Source organism: Eschrichtius robustus, chromosome 20 (genome assembly GCF_028021215.1).
Source record: "Eschrichtius robustus isolate mEscRob2 chromosome 20, mEscRob2.pri, whole genome shotgun sequence".
In the NCBI taxonomy this organism is placed as follows: domain Eukaryota; kingdom Metazoa; phylum Chordata; class Mammalia; order Artiodactyla; family Eschrichtiidae; genus Eschrichtius; species Eschrichtius robustus.
The window spans coordinates 45551453-45565323 of record NC_090843.1 but is presented as its reverse complement, the minus strand read 5'-3'; positions in this window follow the sequence as shown (position 1 = coordinate 45565323).

The window sequence follows — 13871 nt, the reverse complement described above, 5'->3', positions numbered from 1 at the left end:
TTCCAGTAATAATCTCATTTACATTTAATTACATTGCCCTGGGCATTTTTCTTTCACTGGCAATGATTGTGGCCTATAAACAGTGTCTAGGGCCCTCAGGCCATAATCACTTCCTGCAAGAGAAACTGAGATGGGGTCCCCTGAGCCAGCCCAGAGCCTCGTGGGTACCCAGAGTCTGTCCCTTTCCCCATGGGAATGGGCATGCCAAATCTGACAGCAAGTTCTCCAAAGGGTTCTTTGAAATAGGCTGGGAAAGAGAACAAAGATGAGGAAGTAAGTTCCTCGAAGGGGCCACCCAAGTGTTGTTGCCAAGAAAGATGCAAAGGGCCCAGCTCTCCAATTCTGTGTATTTAATCCTTTCTTCCTTAAAGATTAACAGGGGAAAGGGAGCTAAACTGAGCAGAGTGCCTCAAAGTCCACAGACCCCAAGCGCATGGTCAGAGGCAGAGCACAAGGGTGGTGGCAAGCCTCAACATTAGCACGGGATGGGGGTGGGGTACCTCTTTCCAGGACACTGGAATTTTGGAGAGGGAGGGGCCTGAGCGGTTGCCTAAATCAGCCCCTTCGTTTACAAATGGGGAAACCAAGGCCCAGCCAGGGGAAGAGTTGCCCCAAATCACTATGCAAATACCCCTAGGGTATTTTATAGTTTGTTTGTTTGTTTTAATAAATTTATTTACTTATTGATTTTTGGCTGCATTGGGTCTTCATTGCCGCGCACAGGCTTTCTGTAGTTGCGGCGAGCAAGGTCTACTCTTCGTTGTGGTGCGAGGGCTTCTCATTGCGGTGGCTTCTCTTGTTGCAGAGCATGGGCTCTAGACGCGCTAGCTTCAGTAGTTGTGGCACGTGTGCTCAGTAATTGTGGCTCACGGGCTCTAGGGCGCAGGCTCAGTCATTGTGGCGCACGCGCTTAGTTGCTCCATGGCCTGTGGGATCTTCCCGGACCAGGGATTGAACCCGTGTCCCCTGCATTGGCAGGTGGATTCTTAACCACTGCGCCACCAGGGAAGTCCCCCGCTAGGGTATCTTATTTTATTATTATTTTTCCCCCCTAGGGTATTTTAAATGAATTTATTAAAATATAGGGATAAGTTCTTTTATTAAAATTCCCTTGGCCTATTGTCATAGAGAACTTCAGAACTGATTTATGAAAACTCAAAAGCTGTAAAGCAAACTCAACCATCCTTAACTTTCTTCTTGATACTATTAGGATTCTCTGGAGTCACTTGGGGGAAAAAAAAGCATCAAATTCATGAAAAATATACGTGACCATGTGAGTCAGGGGTGGGAAAACTACAGCCCCCTGTTTTGAATACCCATGAGTTGAGAATGGTTTGTACATTTTTGAATGGTTGAAAAGAAAACAAACAAAAAATCACATTTCATGACATGCGAAAATTATATGAGATTCAAATTTCAGTGTCTATAAGTAAAATCTTGTTGGTACACAGCCACGTTAGTTTGTTTACATATTAACTATGGCCACTTTTATACTACAATGGCTGAGTCCAGCAGTTGGACAGACTATATTGTGCTTGAAGCCAAAAGTATTTACCATCTTGCCCTTTACAGAAAGAGCTTGCAGGCCCTTCACGTAGAGAATAAAGGTTTGGAGTAAGATGTTGGAAGTGATCCCAGGCTTTGCCATCTAAAGCTAGAAACTTCCAAGGGGGGGTTGGGGGGAGACACATCACTCATGAAGAAAATTCTCTAGAGGCTTACAGGGCACCATGTGTGGAGAGGGCAAGGATTAATTCCCTGTGCGGAGAGAGTCAGAACCGTGTCTTTGTGAGCTATCTCTGTCACTTCTGGGCCTTCCATGCATTCAACAACCTACATTAGCCCTGAATGTCCCTCCATTAGAGCCTTTGATGGTCCCCTCCGCATGTCCCTTTAAGACCATTGCAGTTCCTGTGTAGGTGTCACAGGTATACCTACAATCTGAGACCCTGTGTCTGCTATAGGTATAGTCAGAGATTAGAAATAAAGGTATCCAAATCGGGAACCTGTACTTTGATCTGGTATTAACAGTGTCAGAAAATAGGATGAATGAAAAAGCCTCCAGAATTTCCTCCTCTGAGACGCTACCCCTGACTCCCTTGGGAAGACTTAGAGACAGCTACCTCTGAGCCCCTTTGAACCTTGAGCAGCATTTAGCATCATACTGCAATTAATATATTGTATTTTAAGTACTGATTTGTGTATCTGTCTCCAGGAAGACAGGGGCCTGATCTTTTCACCTCTGGATCCCCCAGGACCTAGGACCAAACGTGGCACATAGTAGTGTATAAGTTTGCTAGAGCTTTTAACAAAATATCACTGACTGAGTGCCTTAAGCAACAGAAATTTATTTTCTCACAGTTCTGGAGGCTGGAAGTCCAAGATCAAGATATCAGCAGGTTTGGTTTCACCTGAGGCCTCTCTCCTTGACTTGTAGACGACCGCCTTCTCACTATGTCTTCACAAGGCCTTTTCTCTGTGTGTGTATACCCCTGGTTTCTCTTCGTCATCTTAAAAGGACACCAGTTATATTGGATTAGGGCTCCACTCTTATGACCTCATTTTATTTTAATTATCTCTTTAAAGTTCCTATCTCCAAATACAGTCCTATTGGGTGTTAGAACTTAAGCATGTGAATTTGAGGGGGACATAATTCAGTCCACAACACTGAGTGCCTAATAAGTTGTTTTTTTTGGGGGGGGCGGGGGAAGAAGGAAGGAAGGATGGATCCTAAGCGCTAAAATATTTACAAATGGCAGAGCATGTTACAAATGTAAATATTTTACTGTCAGGCAGTAGGGTAAACCATCCCCCTCTTTAACTTCCCCTCTCCTCCTGAAACTAACTCACGAGCCACCAGACATTAATTCCGTTGAGTTTCATGCAGCAAACATGAGAAAGGGGCCTTTGCTATTCTGGTCTCCCCATGGGTATTGACCTCAAAGCCAAAGACTCTCCAGCCCTATGCAGTCATCTTAGGTCCTCAGGGCAGTAAGATACATGTTTTACTTATCATCTGATGTGTATACTTCACAAAACAATGTCATTACTCTGCCATACAATCATATTCTTTTTAAAATAACTGCTTTCTGTTTGTGAACCAATAAATTGATTTTATAACCCATTAAATGGGTCAGGACCCACGGTTTGAAAAATCTTGCTCTGTTCCTTCAAATGAAAGCAGAGAAGCGCCCCTTCCCTTTTTTCTCCCAGTTATTATCCTCCCCTATTAAACTTAACATTTTACAGAAGAGTTCTACAGACGTTGTCTCATTTGATTTTACAGCAACCCTGAGAGGTATACATTTTATGGCCCAGATGAAACTGACAGAAATATTAGTTAATTGTGCCCAACGTCATTCAGCCAGAATTCTATTGGGATTTGAACCCATGTTCTCTGACTCAAAACACTTTTATATATCATGCTGAGTAGTTTTATTTTTGTAAAAAGCTGGAAATTTTGCCCATTTTTCTCATTCGTATTTTTATTTTAATGTCATAATTGACTGTTCTGACCTTACTTTTTTTAAAAATTTATTTATTTATTTTATTTATTTATTTTTGGCTGCGTTGGGTCTTCCTTGCTGCGTGCGTGCTTTCTCTAGTTGCGGCGAGCAGGGGCTACTCTTCGTTGCAGTGCGTGGGTTTCTCATTGCGTTGGCTTCTCTTGTTGAAGAGCATGGGCTCTAGGCACGCGGGCTTCAGTAGCTGTGGCGCGAGGGCTCAGTAGTTGTGGCTTGCAGGCTCTAGAGCCCAGGCTCGGTAGTTGTGGCGCACAGGCTTAGTTGCTCCGCGGCATGTGGGAACTTCCCGGACCAGGGCTTGAACCCATGTCCCCTGAACTGGCAGGAGGATTCTTAACCACTGTGCCACAGGGAAGCCCTGAACTTACTTTCTAATACTAGAAAATTTTAAACCTTGGGGTAATTTAATTCCTGGTTAGATTAAAGTAGTCTCAAAAATTTTATAACACCTGAGTAAAATTTTTTTCTGGTTATTAAAAAAATAGAAATAAATTATATAAAATTTGGTAAAATATAGAAAAGTTGAAAAAATAAAATCATTCAAAATCTGAATACCCAGAAAAAAATCATTATAGGCACTTTGGATATTTCCTTCCAGTTTTTTTTTTTCCTCTACACAGCCATGTTTTTAGTACTTAGTTGACGTCATACTTGATTTTATTAACTGAACATTATCCCAGAAGTCTTTTTCCATGTTCTTTCAAACTCTTATATTTTTAATGCCCCCCAAAACATTGCATGATGTGAATGTGCCACAATTTGCTTAACCATCCCCTAGTGTTGGACACTAGGTTTGTTTCCAATTATCACCATTGTAAATCAAACTTAAGAAAAGGAATAATGACCTTAGTACTTTTCATTGCCCAAGTGTTTTTCCTGGGTCAATTCCAACATTTTCTAAATCTTTTTTGGAAATAAGAGCTAGATGGAGACCTTCAATATTACCTAGTTCAGTGTCTTCAATTTAAAGGTGTGGATTCCTGCAGCAGTTCCCATGGGGCTGTAGAACAGTATAGGTGGATGATGGACAGGGCAGAGTCAAGGAAACCATGCCCTTGAACTTAGGAATTCAGATCATCTTAACACTTAGAAATGAAAAATAATTTTATTCATTTATTTGGCCGCACTGCACCGGCATGTGGGATCTTAGTTCCCCAACCAGGGATCGAACCCACGCCCCCTGCACTGGAAGCGCAGAGTCTTAACCACTGGACCGCCAGGGAAGTCCCAGAAATGAAAAATAATTTAAGGAGACTCTGGTCGAAGGGCTATATTCCCACCTGTCACCTGTAACATGGCCCCCACAGCAGGGAGTCTCCGTGGAGGGAAGCATGAGAATTTGGGGAAGAGGAAGTGATTGCCCCAGATTACACTATAAGGTATTGAGAGAACAGGGCCCTGAACCTGGATCAAACAATTCTCAACTCAGTGCTCTCTCCACCCCACTGAAGAGGTATAGTGTTAAGTCGTAAAGCGTAAATGAAAATATCATAGCACTGACCTTCCCACCCCACAAATGGGAAAACAGTGTTTGTGCACTGAGGTTTACAGTCTAGCTAAGTGGAATATAAAAACCAGCAAAGCAATAGCTTCAATGTATTATAAAAATCAAGAACAGATAAATGGAACAACTTCTATTTAACAGGTTAATTAACTCCCCATGGAAAGAACTAGAGATGCAGCAATTAGAGGAAGAGAGTTAACCAAAAAGGCAAGATTTAAGCAGAAGTTTTGTTTAGGCTTTACGCCAGAAATATATCTGGGAAGAGTCACATTTTAATATCAAAGACTTGAGCCCTACTGCAGTACCTGCTTTAACAAACACCCAGAAAATAAATATCTGCCTTTGGTTGGTCTGTAACTATGCCCAGCCTAACTTCCACGACCTCCACACTGTCTTGCCAATTGCTGGCTTCCAGCACAAAAGTTCCACTAACTGCTGCATCTTGGTTCCTAAAGAACCTGCCTATTGTTGAACTACGTTACTAGTCCCCGCACCTTCCTTTGCTGCTAGCTTTGGATCAAATGCAGGTTACGCTGCCAACTCTGTGAATTGGTATCAGCTTTCTAGAAGGCAAACTGACATTGCCTATCAAAAGCCACAAAGATGTCTATACCCTTGGGCCAAATAATCAAAAGAAAAGTCAAAAGGAAAAGAAACGTTATTAAAGATGTCCATCGTGGTGTTGCTTAGAACTATCCAACAACAGGTAAACCATGGCACATCTCTATTAATAGCTGCCATTTGTTGAAGCATTTCTCTGACAGGTCTGGATATGCTTCAAAACCTCACAACAGCTCTGTCACAGATGTGGAAACCAAGGCTCGGAGTACTAGGCAGTCACTAAATGGCTAGTATGGCAGAGCCAAGGCTTGAACCAAAGACTTTATTCCACTCATCCCTAGGATTACTTGGGACCAAGACACTGGAGCGAGTGAGTGAGTCTCAGGAATGAAGCTGGACACCACAGCCTCCGCCATGAGTGTGAAGATATTGCAGCAATGCAGAAGAATCCTTCCTGAAAGAACATTAAGAGACCAGAGAAGGACTCCAAATTAAACCTACAGCTTGATTATAAAGTTCATAAAAATATGTGTAAAAACTGAAAGCAGTCACAGAGGAAAATAGTTGGGCTCACATTTAGGGGAGGAAATGGGTGGATGCTTTATTCTATTTATACGTCCTTAAATGTTGTTATGCCAGCGTCTTAACAGCAAGCCTTAAAAAAAAAAAAAAAAAACCTGACTCGGCCACTGGCCACTGACTGGAGATTTATACATCACGTGGGTGTTTTTCTCTGTCTCCTACCTTTGAGTAACTTCTCCACCCTACCAGTTCTCTCTCGGTTTCGTGATGCCTGCACCTTGTTGAAACCACAACTTCCCCTCTGGGGATTGCTGAGCGCTCAGGAGGGAATCACGCGGAGGGCTTTTTCAGTAGAGGTGAGAGGATATTGGAATATGACATCACTATTCAAATAGTGAAGGAGAGAGGGAGAGCACCAAACACACTCACACGCCAAGGAGAAAACCAGTGGGCTTTTATGGCTCTGTTTATGGGAAGCACTCCACTGGCTGAAAGGTCAGGAGCTGACGTGTCCAATGGCACTGGAGCATTACATGAAATTGCAAAAATAGAACCTTATAAAAATTCATAAGCTCATGAAGCACCCACTTGACTCATGGGTTAAGGGTATGGTGGCCAGGATGTTGTTCAGGCTCTGGAAAAAAGGAAGCAGAGTAGCTGCATCCTGAGGACTTAGCACTGTCCCACAACCGTCTAGTAAAAGAACACTGATAACTAGTAATACGCACTGGCTGCTTACCATATACATGCATTTGCTGGAGCTCCTCTTGTATCAACTGATTTAATCCTATGGTAAGTACTACTGGTTTACCTTCTACTTTACAGATGAGGAAACTGAGGCTTAAAGAGGTTAAAAAAACCTTGCCCAGCTGAGATGCAAGCCCAGGTCTGCCTGACAGCAACCGCTGTTCTCTGCAGCCTCTCACTATGCCACACTGCCCGATGGCCTTGACCTCTTCCTGTCAGTGACCCTGTGTGGCACCAGGTACTGCCTCCTTCATATGGAAGACACTGCCATTCCTTTAGATCACAGGAAACACTGCCTCAGACCCCCCTCCCCTCAGCTATCAGATCTGAGTGAGAAAGTTCACTGAACTTCCTGCCTTTTCAGTAAAAGAAAGAGGCAATGTGTCCTATGATGGAAAGAGTGTGGCCTTTGGAACGAAATGGATCCAGGTTTGCATGCTGACTCCCCCATTCAGTCACTTGAATTCAAGTGACTGAATGTCTGTAAGCCTCAATGTTCTCATCTGTGAAGTGGGGGCCCACTCACAAGTGGTGAGGATTGGAGTCCAGTCCAGTGCCTGGCATGGGATGGGAGTATTTTCACTTGGTTAGTAATCTGTCCCTTACTGATTCTAGAGGAACCTCTACTGTCTCAGTGCCCCCTCTTCAGTGAAACTGCTAGGAGAGAATAGTTGGTTACTATCCTCAATAATAAGGCACCAATCACCTGGCATGCACCTCCAGGCTTCTACCTTTGGCCCCTTCCTTTCCCTTCACAAGCTTTGCCTGATCCATCCACCAGTGGAATTTCTCTTTCCTTTGATGGGAGTTCTCTCCCTTTCAGCTCTCTATTCCCCAGTCTCTTAAGACGTTTATCTTAATCTTCACTGTGATGTCCTCGTTTTACCTCTTCATCTTGATGGCCTTATTTTACCTCTCTTTCCCAGCCCCCTAGCAGCTATGTGCCTTGCCTGCCCACACTGTCCTTTGCATACCCTGGAGTCTGTACACAGAAAATTCCACTAGGGTATGGTCTGCAAGGGCAGTGACCGTATCTCCTTTCCTCACCTTCTTATCCCCCACGGCCTGAGCACGGTACCTGGCGTACAGTAGGTGCTCAATAATTGTGTGATAAATGAATGAATGAATGAATGATTAACGTGTAGTCTGTATGGCCTGAGTGGAGAGTGAGTCATTCTGCAAACGTTTGCAGAGGACCTGTTGTTGGCTGTGGGAGGAGAGTCACAGACAGAAGGTCTCTTAGGCTCCCTGGGAGTCAGGGTAGATTATGTGCAGCTTCTCTGTTACGTGTTTTATATACATCCTCTCATTTAATCCTCAAAAGAACTCTATACGTGTCAGTGAAAACCCCATTTTACAGATAAGACTAACTTGCCTGTTACCCAGCTAAATGGAGAGTCTAACCCAGGCCGCCCTGACTCCAAAGCCAATGTCACCTCCTTACATGACAGACCACTGAGCATAAGGGTTAAGTGCATGGGCTCTGAAAGTCAGACAATTTGGATTCAGAGCCTGACTTGACTTAGCAGCAGTGGAAATTCTGACAACTCATGGGTCTCTTCAAGGCTTAGTTAGCTTATCTGTAAAATAGGGGTGGGAGTATTTCCCACCTCAAGGATTGTTGTGAGAATGGAACGAGACAATTTAAGTAAAATACTGTGAGCCAAGCACACAGCAAGTCGTTTGTGGCAGCAGCAGCAGCCGTAGCAGGGGCAGTAGTAGTAATTGTAGTAGTAGTGGAGGTACTAATGGTGGTAGTAGTGGTAGTGATGGCAGTAGGAGGAGGAGGAGTAGTGGTGGTGCTGGTATTAATAGTGGTTGTAGCTATAGTGACTAGTGATAGTGGTAGTAGTAGCAGTGCTAACAGAGACAATAGTGATAGTATAGTAGTAATAGTAATAGTGGCAGTAGCTGTAGTGGTGATAGTGGTAGTAGTGGTAGTACTAATAGTGGTAGTAACAGTAGTGGTAGTAGTAGTAGCAGTCATGGTAGTAGTAATGGCAATAGTAGTAGTGGCAGTAGTAGTAGTAGTAATGGTGATAGTAGTAGTGATGAGAGTAGTAGTGGTAGTAGTAGTAGTAGTGGTAGTGGTAGCAGAAGTAGTAGTGGTGGTGGTAGCAGTAGTAGTAGTAACAGTGATAGTAGTGGTAGTGGCAGTAGTAATAGTAGTAATGGTGATAGTAGTAGTAATGGTGATAGTAGTAGTGGAAGTAATATCAGGGTGATTTTAATTTCAGTGTACCCAGAAGCCAAGGCAGTAATCTGAGGAGGTCAAATGGGTTTGTCAGCTTGGTGTACTTCCACATTAACCTGGAGACTGAGTGAGTACAGGAGTGGGAGAGGGTGGAATTGAAACCCAGCACCTAGGGACTTCCCTGGCGGTCCAGTGGTTAAGACTCTGCACTTCCACCGCAGGGAGTGTGGGTTCGATCCCTGGTCAGGGAATTGAGATCCTGCGTGCTGCGCGTGGCTCAAACAAAAAACAAAAAAAGAAAGCAAAAAACCCAGCACCTAAATGCTGGAGGCCCTGAGAATGGAATAGGAGAGCTGCAGTTCCCAGGCACAACCATAGAGGGGAGCAGTGGCTCAGGACCCACAGTGTCTGAACCCCCCAGGGAAACACACATGGGTTAGGAACAGAGACCACCTTACAGACAATTTTATTCCTAGCTTTTAAGGCAGACTTCACGAGAGCAAGCTTGCACAGAGGAAAGCAGGAAGGGCAGGGGCAAAGCGGGCACACAGCAGTCGGGGTGATGTTCCACCTGACGGGTAACACCGGGACAGGGTTCGCTCGCGCCCCTCACTGCCAGCTGGGGTGGAAGCAAGTGGGCCCCAGGTTATGAGCAGTTCCCCTTTCTTTCTCACTCGTCTGGACCCTATTGTGTGAGTTTGAGAACCACTGGTCTGGAAAGACATGGTGACCAGAGGATGAGGAGAGGGTTTAAAAGGTCTCAGAGTCGTATTTAAAGAACACACACACACACACAGAGGCCTAGAGTACGTGCTGAAGGCTGAGTACTTGCTGTGGGTGTCAACACCGAGAAGGTGGCTTTGGAGCAAGGTGGATCTGGGTTCAAATTCTAGCTTCACCCTGTAGCTATGAGACCTCAGACGAGGGGGGTGACATTAGTACTAAACTGGTAGGGTTGTTGTGCAGATTAGATGAGACAATATCTCTAAAATGCAGATGGTAACTTCAGTGACTGCTCAAAGAAAGGCAGCTATTATTATTACTATGATTACTATTACATCAGCACGATGATAGAGGAATTGCTTTTACATCCACTCCCCCAGTCCTATCAGTTATATGGTCTTACGTGGGAACTGTCTTATATTTTGCTCAATTTGTGTCACATGTGACGGAACTGACTTCCGGACAAGATTTCCAGGCCCCTGAGGGTAAGAATAAAAACACACATATCTCTCTTGACTATTGCACAATTCCGAGTATAATTCTGCACATAGAGTGTTTGGGTGATCAGTGAACTCATCCATTGGTCAGTTGTGAAACTGACAGCTTACAAGTTTTCCACAAGGCATTCCAACAATCGTCTGTAAGCATCTGCTGTATGCCAAAGACACTGGGATAGTCCACTCTGGGGAGACTGTCCTAGGTGTCCCTCTTTTCTCGTTGCTAAGCGATGGCTCTGGGGGGTCCATTGTACCTCCTTCCCCTGCTGTGACCAAACCGACCCCACTTCTGGACAGAAACACTGGCATGGAACAGAAGGGACAGTACAAGAAACTAACTTGGTCCAGTGAATTTAGGCATTTGTTTTTCAAATTCAAGACCATTTCCTCGGGGACTAGACAGAATTGATGTATCAGTTACTCTGACACTGAAGGACAGAAAGAACTGCAAGTCCTGCTTAAATAAACTCAAGAGAACCCAAAGGGGCAAAGGTCCATTTTAAATATCCTCCTTGGCCTCACTGCTCTTTCTGCCTTACTGGTCTCTGTTTCATCATCTGGAAAATGAGGATATGAGACCAGCTGGTCACCAAGGTCATTTGAGGACCCTGGACATGGCTCCATGTGGAGCCTGAAGGTAGGAGAATTCTGGCTCCTCTCCAGTTACAGACTCCCCATGTGACCAGGACCCAGAGTCATCCTCTCTGCCCCCCAGCTTCTACATGTGCAAATGACCTCTAAGGTTGCTCTAGACGACCTCTAGGGACCATTCCAGCTGGGTCTCTGATATCACCTCTAAGATTCTTCCCAGCCCTGCCTTCTCTGCTGCCACCCCTGACTCCACACTGTGGGGGGCTTGAGTAGGGAGTTTCACTTCTCCCTCTTTCTCTCACTGCTGGGTAATTTCATAATGACACACCCCCTCCAGAGCCGGTCTGGGGCACTTCAGGTAGATGGAGGCAAATACAATTGTCCCTTGATGTCTGTTTCCTCATTCACAAAATGGGAGCACATGCTTCATTTTCAATCGGCAACGTTACCCCGAAAGAAACTTTGAATGGCAACTCCATCATTCAATATCTCAAGCAGAAACTTGCATAACTGACTCCTTTTGCACAAATTACAAAATGAATAGCCTTGCCTCTCCTCCTGTGCTCCTGCCCTCTCTTCCGTCCAGAAACACAGGGGCTCTTTCGAGGGCATTTACCCCTTTAGAGAGGGGGAAAAAGATGAGTATTAATATGAGCTTTCTTTCTCTCCCTGATTCACCCTCATGTCATTGCTGGCTGAACATTTCCCATACGACCAGGCACATTTGAATAATTAATATTCAATAAACTGAATGGTTGACCTTCAGCAGCTGAGTGACTCCTAAAAATGAGAGTGTTCTAGGAGAAGGCAGCATCTCATGGAGGAGTCTAGGACGGCGCCTGAGTCCATGTCCCTTGTTACAATCACAGAACGTGGATTAGGTCGGAAACTCCCATGATTGCGGCACGTCACCCAAGTCTCTTGGGAGGGCTTCTTGGGTAGGAGCTGGGCTCAGGTGAAGAGGCAGTGATAAATGAACCATACCTTGGAAGTGGCCATGTGACTGAGATAAAAGTGATCTGCTCTGCAGATCATGAAAAGATGAGACCCAGCAGGGCTGAAATTCAAACACCAGGGGAGTTCCGTTCTTTCATTCATTCATTCAAAAAACACTTACTGGGAACCAATAAGTGCCAGGCATTGTTCTAGATTCTGGGGTTATGGCAGTGAATGAACCAGACCTTGCTGCCCCCCACCCCAAAAAAAGAATCCCTGCCTTCCTGGGGCTTATAGCTAGTTGAGGAAACAGACAATAAACAGAATTAAGTTGTTCAATACATAGGTTGTCAGGTGATGATAAATGCTTTGAAGAAGAAGAGAAAAGACAAGGGAATAGGGCTCAAGAATATCAAGCAGGGGGTGGGCTACAGTTTTAATAAACCTCACAGAGAAGATGACAAATTAGTAGAGGCTTGAGGGAGATATCCGGGGAGAAGTGCCCCAGGGCAGGGAAACAGCAAGTGCAAAGGCCCTGAGGCAGGAATGTGTCTGGTGGGTTCCAGGAACAGCAAGGAGGCCCTATGGCTGGAGTCAAGTACCTCACAGCAGGCTTTTGCTCTGAGTGAGATGGGACACCACCAGGATATTTACAAGCAGAGAAGAACATGATCTGACTTTTGATTTAACAAAATCCCTCTGGCTGCTCTGTAGAGAATAGACTCTAGGGAGCAAGGGCAGAAGCAGAGGGCCCAGATTAGGCAATAGGAAAGATGCCTGGGGTGACTGAGAGGATGTTGATGGAGGTGCCAAGAAGTGGTCAGAGTCCGGGTTTATTTTGAAGGAAGATCCAACAGGGTTTGCTGAAGGGTTAGATACAGGTATAAGCGAAAGGGATGCCTCCTTGTTTGGAGGCACAGGGAGGTAGAAAGATGGGTTTGTCATTTACGGAATTGGGAGAGATTGCAGGAAAAGCAGGTTTGAGGAAGGAAATAGGAAGCTGTGTATAAACAGTAGGAAGGGGGAGATACATGTGGCGTGCCTGCCCCACCTGAAAGGGGTGGTTCAAAAATTCTTACAAAAGCAAGTCCGCCAGAGAATGCTGCACAAGCAATGTTGCGAGGTGGGGAAAGTTCTGGTTTTTTGAGTCAGAACACCTGGTTTCGAGTCCCGTATTTGCCACTCTCTAGCCGAGGGATTTGGGGCATGTTACTTAAGCTCTCTATGCTTGAATCTACTTATCTTCAAAATCTGCAGAGATATGTATACACACACGCGTGCGTGCGTGCACACACACACACCCGCACATATATATACTTTGTAAAATGCAAAATATTACACCCAAAGCTAGAGGTACAGGGCTAGGAGACCAGACTCTGGAACCACAAAGAACTGGATGTGAAGCCTCTCACTATAAATAAGAGGTTGGGCTGGTTTCTCAACCTCTTAAAAGTCTTGGTTTCCTTGTGTGTAAAGTGGAGATGACACAGCCTACCTTACAAGATTGTCATGAGGATTCTTGAGATAAAAATGTTAAAACATCTAGCAAAGAGCTTGGTACACAGTAGGTGCTCAATAAATTATGGCCATTATTACACATAAATGTAACTGTTATTATAGGTCTACTTATTTATATGTTGGCCTTCTGAGTGTGTGGTCACCTGTACAAAAATTCAGGGTGGCCAGACAATATTATTTCAGGGAAACAGACAATATTATTTCAACATGCATTGTAATATATCAATAAATAATTTATTATGTGCCTGTGGCCACCCTGTGTATACTCTCTGAGATTGTGAGCTTCCAGGAAACTGCTGGGAGCTGAAAAATAATAAAAGAGGTTAAACATCCAATCAAACTTTCTTGAGACAAAGGATCTCATCTTATTTTTCTTTGTATCTTCCACTGCCGGCCTGGTCCAATGACTACACCGAAGAGGTACTTTATAGAGAGATAGGATCAAAGAAAGGGATCTTAGAGCTCATTTTGCTCAATCATCTCCTTTTAAATTTAGGAAAATCAGAACCCAGAGAGGGCCAGTGACTTGCCAAAGTGGCCCAGCAAGTGAGTAG